Here is a 9,556-nt window from a genome sequence, read left to right on the forward strand (position 1 = left end):
GGGGGGGGGCGGGGGGGGGGGGGGGGGGGGGGGGGAGCCCTAGGGGGCGCCAATTAAGCCCTTGTACGTGGCCTTGTCCAAACAGAATTATCCTCATTCTTGATAGACTTGGTAATTCATGTTGGGAATTGAAAACCATTTTTTTATTTGCTCATAGTATTAGGAACTAGAATTTGTAAAATATATGAAGAATAACAGCATATGTTGACGTAGGAAATTTTAATATCGAAGAAAATCTATGGATTTTTAAAGAAAAAGATATTCTATTATTGAAAAATTTTTACAATAACAACAGATTCTCCCAGACACCCATGTCTCCAAGTACGCCCCCAAAAATTTAATTGGGATCGCAAGTGTCATTGGAGATAATTCATAACTATCTCAAACTAGGATAAATAAAAGAATTAAATCCGACGTACAGGAAAGAAATTCACAAGGGTCTGCTAGGTCCCTCACTGTAGCAAGCAGAAGCCACATGTTGAAAAAGGGAAAAAAATTTGTGGCAGGCCCCACCCTATATGTATCATGGCAAGGACCTGTGAAACAGGTCCCTGTACGTTAAGTAGGGTTGTAAATGAAATATTAAAGTCAACACTCTCTTTATACTGATGCAAAAGGATGACATTTGATTTCTATTCGATGTGAAATTCATTTCAATATTTTATTTGGGTAAACAAATAAAATGATAATCTAAGGGTTCATTTGATATGACTTTTGAAAAGTTAAAATAAAATTTTGGACTCGTTTGATTAATTTTATAAAAGTACTTATCATAGTAAATTTTTTTTTTTTTAGAGAAAGTTGACATGATGTAACTTTCTCTAAAATTCTTCTGAAAGAGGAAGTAATTTTTTGAATTAATATTTAAACACCAATTGATATAACCCACTCAAGAAGTTCTTTTACAAGAACTAGACGAAAAAGTAGAAGCCTTGTCAAATGCACCATAATTACACTATCAATTAGAATCTAACAATTTACACCATGCTATCATCCACGTTTAAAATTAGTGTTCTAAAAAGCTCACTTGAGCTCAAAGCTCTGGCAAAACGCCTCGCTTCAATTCTTAAACGGTTGAAAATTGCAATCAATCTGTATACCATATTGAAGTGTCTTTTCTATTTTCAACTGTAGAATTCACTTTTCTCCTAGTGGGCCCCCATCCATGATCTCTTTGCATTTTGTGCTAGAAATCTGCCTCGTGAGAAATCGATTCTAAGCCAACTTGCACTTTTATGACCCCACCTCTTTATGCATATTAATTGCTTGCTCCTATAGCATATATCATTTTTCGAAGGTTAGGGTTGATCAACCCAGAGTAATCATCATTACAGTGACATAATACTAATTAAATTGAGGATAAGGTAGTAATTTAGGTTTAGAATACATGTTCAAGACATGTTGACAAATTATATCTTAATTTATCTAATCGTATGATGTATTAAATCAAACGTAACTAGATTAAATTCAATAATGTTATAAAGAAAGATACTTCATATATTTTTCATAGTTTAAGATTTCTCGAAAATTTAACATGAGCTATTAATTTTGCTTTTAAACTGATAAAAATTTCGTCTTACGTCCATTTGAGCTTGTTCAAATATACATAATTCAATCGCATTCTTTGGTCTTCTTGAAACTTTAAGGCAATTAACAAATCATTAGCGATGGATATATGAAAATATCTTCTAACGTGGATTTTAACACAATTAGACCTTAGCCATGAATTTGACCAGCCATCAGCGAAGCATAAAACAGCATGCGAGGAGACAAAAAGACAAAAGGCTCACGCAAAGATCTCAAACCGTTCGCTAACTACATGTTGACTATCAATAAGAAACATATATATTACTAAATAAAGCGTGACTTTTAACTAAATCAGTTAAGAAGCAACCAATAAGAAGTCACCACCTGTCATAATGCAGAAATGACCAAACTATTTCAATGCTCGGAAGGAAATTTATAAATATCTCTATAATTGAAGAACAATGCATACAATTCCAATATCCCTTCTCAAATAGCTACTTTCCCTCTTGTTCTAGTTAAAACATCTAGACTAGTGAGTTTAGAAGGTGAAACTCATAGTTGGTGAGATGATTTATTGATTGTATTTACTTTTGATCTTCGATTGTAATTGTTTCATCAATAAAATCGTTGGATCCAATTTTTATCGTCAACGAGTTGATGCCGTCATAGGAAGATCGAGCAAAGTAAACCACAAATCTGCTCACTAAAGTTTAGAAGCATTATGAATTTGGAAGAATAAATGGAGTAGAAGTAGATTTAGGTATACTCAAAGAACTAAAATTCGGAACAGAGGAATCTAACAACGATTAAGTCAAAAGTGAAATAAATCCCTAGCTGATGTTTCTTCCATCCAATGCCGTCTTTCATGGAAAAGAGTGCCCATTGTAGAGGAAATTCGTGAAATTGCAAAAAAAAATAATAATTTTTTTTTTGAAGACGTTAGAGATGAAAAATGCGTATATACTTGCAAAATATGAGAAGCCAAAAACGACCTAGCAAGAAAAGGGAATCGGGGAAAATTAGCACATGATGCTGAATTCTCTTCAAAAGCAATCATCGATTGCGAGTGTCACAAATTTTTAGCGTTGCTCCGATAGAAAAACGTGGAAAAAATCGTAGAATAATAAATCCTTGGTGAACGGAGCAATGAACTAGAAAAGGTTTCACGACTAGAGGCTTAGCAAATGAAAGAATCAAAGGACGAGAAATTATAACAAGTTCTTGATAGTCATTCAAACTGTTGAGGTTGTCCCACATCGATTGTGGACGAGGTTGGTATTCAGTTTATAAGTATGAGGAAAAGTATCACCTCTTGAGCTATCTTTTGGGGTGAGAGAGGACTAACACCACCCAATACTGGTATCAGAGCCTGATTTATCAACAAATTTTCATCCCAAACAATCATGGAGATATGGGTTTGTGTAAAGGGGAGACGGATTTGCTCTCCCGCAGGCTCTATTGTGTGAAGGGGAGATGGTTTTAGTCTCCTGCAGGTCTCGATGTTTAGGGAGAGACGTGTTTTGTCTCCCATGAAGCTTGATGCGTAAAAGGGAGATTGTTGAGATTGTCCCACATTGGTTATGGATGGAGTTGATATTCAATTTATAAGTGTGAGGGAAGTCTTATCTCTTGAGTTGGCTTTTGGGGATGAGAGAGGTTCAATACTACCCAACACACTTGTTACTAGATAATCAAGATACCAGATTGATTTGATATCAATTGTTATGAATTTGGATTGCAAAGATATTGACAATAGTGAAATAAGCACAAAAGTAATTACACAGATATTTTACACGAAAACCCAAATCGGAAAAAACAATGGGCAGAGATGGAGTAATTCATTATAATTAATAGAAATTGTGTTTACAATATTAAGACTTAATGCACTCAATTGAAATCTAAGGCTCTAAGATGTTGTATAGTTTTTTCTCTCTCAATCTCTCAAGATTTTCATGTGGGTTTAATACAATACACGACCCTTTGTATATATAGAGAAGCCAAAAGACCTAGTTGTAGATGAATAGGAGTCCAAGATACATTAAAATGTGAAAAAGCTAAGAAAGACGTCGCTCTAAGATGTTGTATAGTTTTTTCTCTCTCAATCTCTCAAGATTTTCATGTGGGTTTTGTAAGTATTATGCCCTATTTGGTTTTGTCATACCACGTGACATTTCTCGTCACATGTATTGTCCTGACACATTGCTAGATGTCAATCAGGGACGGCGAATGTGAATTGACGATAAATTAAAAGGGTGTTTTAATTTATCAATTTTGATTAGATCAAAATAATATTTCACGTCGTTAGGCATCGTGGTCAGGAACCTAATGGGTCACACACAAAAGAGAATTGGAAGATTGCAAATTGTCAATTGGTTAATTTAACAATAGTTGGATAAATTAATTAATTGGATTTGTTATTTATATTTTCGAATTAATTAATTAGATTAATTAATTCACGGACCGGGTTTAATTAATTGGATTAATTAATTATTGGACCGGACCGGGCCGAACCTGTTTGGGTTTATATAAATACATAACTAGGGTTTGAGGTCCATTAAGGTTTTCATTATTCTTATTAGCACAAGAGAAAACCCTAGAGGCTGCAATCATATTCTCTGTGTGGATCACCGTTGGAGGCTGGACAATTGGACAGCTGTGGTGGCGAATCAAAGTTGTGGAACGAAAAGAAAAGCAAAAGGATTGCAGATCTGGAAAATATACAATCTTATCACAATTTCTATCTAAACACAAAGGCGATTCTTGGTGGGAATCGAAAATTATTTTAAATTCCGCTGTGCATGTATAAGTAGATTCCCAACAGGTTTAATACAATACACGACCCCTTTGTGTATATAGAGAAGCCCAATGACCTAGTTATAGATGAATAGGAGTCCAAGATACGTTAAAATGTGAAAAAGCTAGGAAAGACGTCGCTCAAGCAGCGATGTTGAGCGTTGAGCGATGTCGAACTACAACCCTGTCACTCAAGCAACAAGGGCCGAGAAATGGGCGATAGCTTTCTGTTCCAATTTTGATGGTTTTGCTCGAGCATCCAGCTAGTGAAGATGCGGCAATAACTACTCCCGGTCCATAAGTTAATTTCTCCAAGACCAACTCAACCATAATTCCTATACTCACAAGAATTTGGGTTAAACTACAACAAATTTCCACCTTGAACCAAATTCCAACACAAGGAATTATAAATACACATCTCCAAGTAAACACCACTCCACCTCTTCCAAACAAGCCCTAATGGACTAAATCAATGACAAGTACTTACTAAGTTCAAGCAATGCTCAAAGTTAGCAATAGGAAGTGGTTTTGTCATCGTAGCAGTAGGATTATCTTTGGTATCAACCTTGTTCACTCAATATGTCCACGAGCAATTACTTCACGCATAAAATGGTACCTCATATCAATGTGCCTAGTCCTCTCATGGAACATCTAATCCTTTGTTAGAAATATAGCACTCTAACTATCACAGTTTACTGTAGATATCTGCAAGTCATCGCTGATTTCACCAATTAGTCCTCTCAACAACGTAGCCTCCTTACATGTCTATGTAATGGCCATGTATTCGCCTCTGTTATAGACAAAGCTACTTTATTTTGCAAAGTAACTTTCCAGCTAATAGTACAGCTTCCAAGGATAAACACATACCTTGTGAATGATCTCATTTTATCAAGATCTCGTGCATAGTTAAAATCCACATACCCAATGATTCTATCTAAATTTCTTCCAGACTGCAAAAAAATATTAGTAGAGTCCTTCAAGTATCTGAGAATCCATTCCACTGCTTTCCAATATTCCTTCCCAGGATTTTTCATATCTGCTTACTGCACTCACTACATGTGCCAAATCAGATCTTGTACAAAACCATATTATACATTAGCGAACCAACTGTACTGGAATAAGAAACCCTTGACATGTAATCAATGTATTCATCTGATTGAGGACACAATCCGAATGATAACCTAAAATGGGTAGCCAAGAGAGAATTGAAAGCCTTAGCATTTAGCATATTGAGCCTTTAAAGTACTTTTTCAATGTACCCTTTCTGACTCAAATGCAATTTGCCAGCCATTCCGTCCCTCAAGATTTCCATTCCAAGGATTTTCTTTGTTGCATCCAAGTCCTTTATCTCAAACTTCTTGCTCAGCTGAGATTTAACATTTCTGACCTCTGCTCTATTTTTGGCTACTATAAACATATCATCAACATACAATAGCAACTATGTAATCGATCAACTACTTTCCTTTCTGAAATACACACAACTATCATAATTTCATCTTACAAAATCCCGAGTAGTCATAAATGAATTGAACCGCTTATATCACTGCTTCGATGACTGCTTTAGTCCATACAAGGACTTCTTCAAGAAGCACACATAGTCTTCTTTTTCAGAAAATATGAATCCTTCTGGCTTTTGCACATTTAATGTTATGACTGTTTGCAGCCCTAAGACTTGACATGTTGACTTGGTAGGTTGGCTACTTCACTGAGTTGTCATATCAATCAATCTTAAAAGATCTTGAATGGAAGACCTTCTACAGTGGATCTACTTACTTCACCTTATTCATGAGGGTTTGGTCCCCAGTATATGGGTTATGCTTCTTTATGGGGTTTGACCAAATTGCCTATGAGCAGAATGACGTAAAGTGTGGGCCCAAGTTAGTTTGTTGTATGGATTCCAGGTCGCCATACTTTGAGCTTTGCTAAAAGAAGCATAATAATAGTCCCCATATATGAATATTCATTTAATGCATGGACTTTCAAGTTAAAATGTGTTGTCTTGTTTTTGCTGATTTTCACTTTGATCCCCTATTTCTTCAATTCTTTTAGCTTGAGTAATCTTTTTATACTTTCCATGAGTCCAACTTTCAATTTTATCCATGTCCTTTTCAATCCCTTGTCTAAATCAAGCTGTAGATTTGTGTTTTAGTCCCCGAAATTTTTACAATTCTTCCTTTTTAGCCTTTTTTGCCTATTTCCTCTTCTTTTAATCTTTAGCCTCTCAACTTAGCCTTTATCCTACAACAATTGATATTCAATCACGTTATATAGTAAAACTATCTAAGTGACTGCCAAATATCCACTTTTGAAGACAAAATGGCCCGAATTAGTGTAGAAATCACACACGTCAACAAGCAACACAAAAGGGTAGGTTAAGCTTTTTGGATCTTAATAGACTTATATAGTCATGTCTGTAGAATACTTTAGTTGCGTGAGTATTCTTGACAAGTCGACCTATATGAAAGTTAAAGATAATGTTATCTCTTATGTGGTTTGGTTATCTATTTAAAAGCGGTGGCTTGGCTAGCTATTTAAAACTTTTATAAAAATTCATGATAAAGAACACATGACCTATTCACATTTCTATTTATGAATACATAAGGACATATAAACATGGTCATGAAGTTTTTGTGGTTAGTTGCATATGATCGATGGTTCAAAACTTGTCTACGATGTCACATTGGCTAATATTTGAGACATTATTACTAGTGAAGGTTCTAGACCAAAAAACATAGCCGTTTGGAGATATATTTCAAAAACGGTTGAGGATTACATGAGTCAATTTTTGGACATTCTTAGATGCGTACAAGAGTTTACATGAGTCAAGGTATCATACTATCTTTGTACAACGTGGTAGATGACATAGAAGGGTCATTTGAGACCCCTATAGGCTCGTTGATTATTATCCAAAGCTTCTAGTTGACTATATCATAGCATGCAAATAAAACTTGCATGCCCTAGGCGGCCATCTATACCTCGGAGTAACTATCCCAATATTGTTTAGAACTCGTTCATGCAAAACACATTTAGGCCCTGTTTGAGACCCATTAATTTTTTGTAATGTATTATGGAATGGTAGATTGATGAAAAATGTATGGTTAAATAAGAATGAATTTTTTTTATTTGCGTATAATATCATTTTAATGAAAAATGTATGGTTGAAAATGAGTACTGAAGTAATGGAAAAAAATGGGGCTCAAACAGGGGCTTAATAATCACTATCCACCCTAATTAGATTGTAATCTAACTTAATGAATAGTTGTGACTAATAAAAATATATAACTCTTGGGAAGCGATGATTAACAATCTATATAAAAGATTGTTGGTTTCATGTTTGAGGTTCATGAAATATGAAAAAAGTGATAAAATTACTCTTCGTCTTCTCTTTAAAAACATATTTTCTTGTATACTTGCATTGCATAGCTCTTGGGACAAATATCATGTTTGAAATTGACCCAATTCTTTGAAATGTTAAAAACGAGATAATGGACAAGATGAAAATGATAATCACAAGAATACAAGATTTACGTGAAAATTTATTATGAAAAAAAATTATGGGCAAATGAGGAGAATTAACTAATAACCAATAATGGAGGATTATAGAGGTTCTCTCTGGATCAAACTAATAAGTTAGACAATTGGTTAATCTCAATATGTGTTTTACACCATGCATTTATAATCAAAGAATCCCAACTGCACTAGAAGAATATAATGCAATGAAAAAGTCTAATGTAAGATAAAGTCCTAATGCAATGGAAAAATCAATAATGAAATATTTGTGATAAAATAACAGTCAAAAAATTGTCAAAAAACGAAATTAGAATACAACCTCTCCTAATCCATCTTAGACTTTTTCAAAATATTTTAAGTCTACTATCAACTTCCAATAGCCCCCCAAAATAGAATTTGTGTTACATAGAAATTCTAACAAATTTTCACCTCGAAACAAATTCCACTACAATGAACGAAGTTTTAGAAATTTTCTACTCTACCTAGAGACGAATTACACTGCAAGGAATTAAACTTTAATTTTCAACTCCAACAAAATTTTCTAAGCAAAACACTCCAACCAAATTTGCTTGAATTATCACCACGAGCAACAAGATCATCAAGATCAAAACTAATTTCACTTGAGCTAATTACAGGTTCTTAAATACCAAGTTTGCTCGAATTATCATCACGAGCAATTCGATCACTACCAACTCCATCCGAGTCAACGCTTATGAAATTATAAGCAACCAAATCGGTCTCATCAAACTTCTCCTGGAGTCTAATATCTCTTTTATTCAATCTAGTGACAACTGCATCAATGTGATCATCAAATCTTACAAAATATACTTACAAAATATATAACTGGGACCTTCTTCGCCCCTTTATTACAACTTGATCTTTATGTTACTTCTTCTCTAGTGTTCAAACAAAAATTTGATGTCGCGATTCAAAAGCGGTATATTAAACTTCATATTTGCCATCCCAAAACGCTCAAACATCATTCTGAAATTAATCAAACCTCGCTCTAATATGAAACCAAATTGGCTCCCCCAAGAACTGTCGAACTTTATCTCTGATACCACTTGTTAGAAATTGAACTAATTGTTATGAATATTAAAGATGAGGACACAATGAAAATAACAATTATAAGAACACAAGATTTAAGTGAAAATTCAAAACGGAAAAAAACTGTAGAGGAGGATAATTTACTAATAACCAATAATGGGGGATTACAAAGGATCTCTCTGGACCAAACTAATAAGTTGGACAATTGATCAATCTTAATATGTGTTTTACACCACATATTTATAATCAAAGAATTCCTAACACACTAGTAGACTTTAATACAACGAATAGTCTAATATAAGGTGAAATAAGACTAAAAAATTGCCAAAAATCAAATTAGAATAAAATCTCTCAGAATCCATCTTGGACTCATTCAAGATATTTTCAAGTCTACTATCAACTCTCCATGGTCCTCCAAAGGTCATACAGAAATTCTAACATATCGTTTCAAGGAAAGCTCAAACACGTGCCTTAGAGTCAAGTTTCTTCTAATTAAAATAGATTTATTTCCAACTTCATCTACTTCTTGTCTTGACCATTGCAAATATTGCACCAACATATATATACTCTTATAACTACTTAAATTTTTATATTAGGTGATTTTAGAACTCAAATAAACACAACACGATTAACATTTTCACTGTGCAAATCTTGAAATCGATTCCATACACCATGTGCC

This window comes from Olea europaea, chromosome 13, assembly GCF_002742605.1.
Source record: "Olea europaea var. sylvestris chromosome 13, O_europaea_v1, whole genome shotgun sequence".
NCBI lineage: Eukaryota > Viridiplantae > Streptophyta > Magnoliopsida > Lamiales > Oleaceae > Olea > Olea europaea.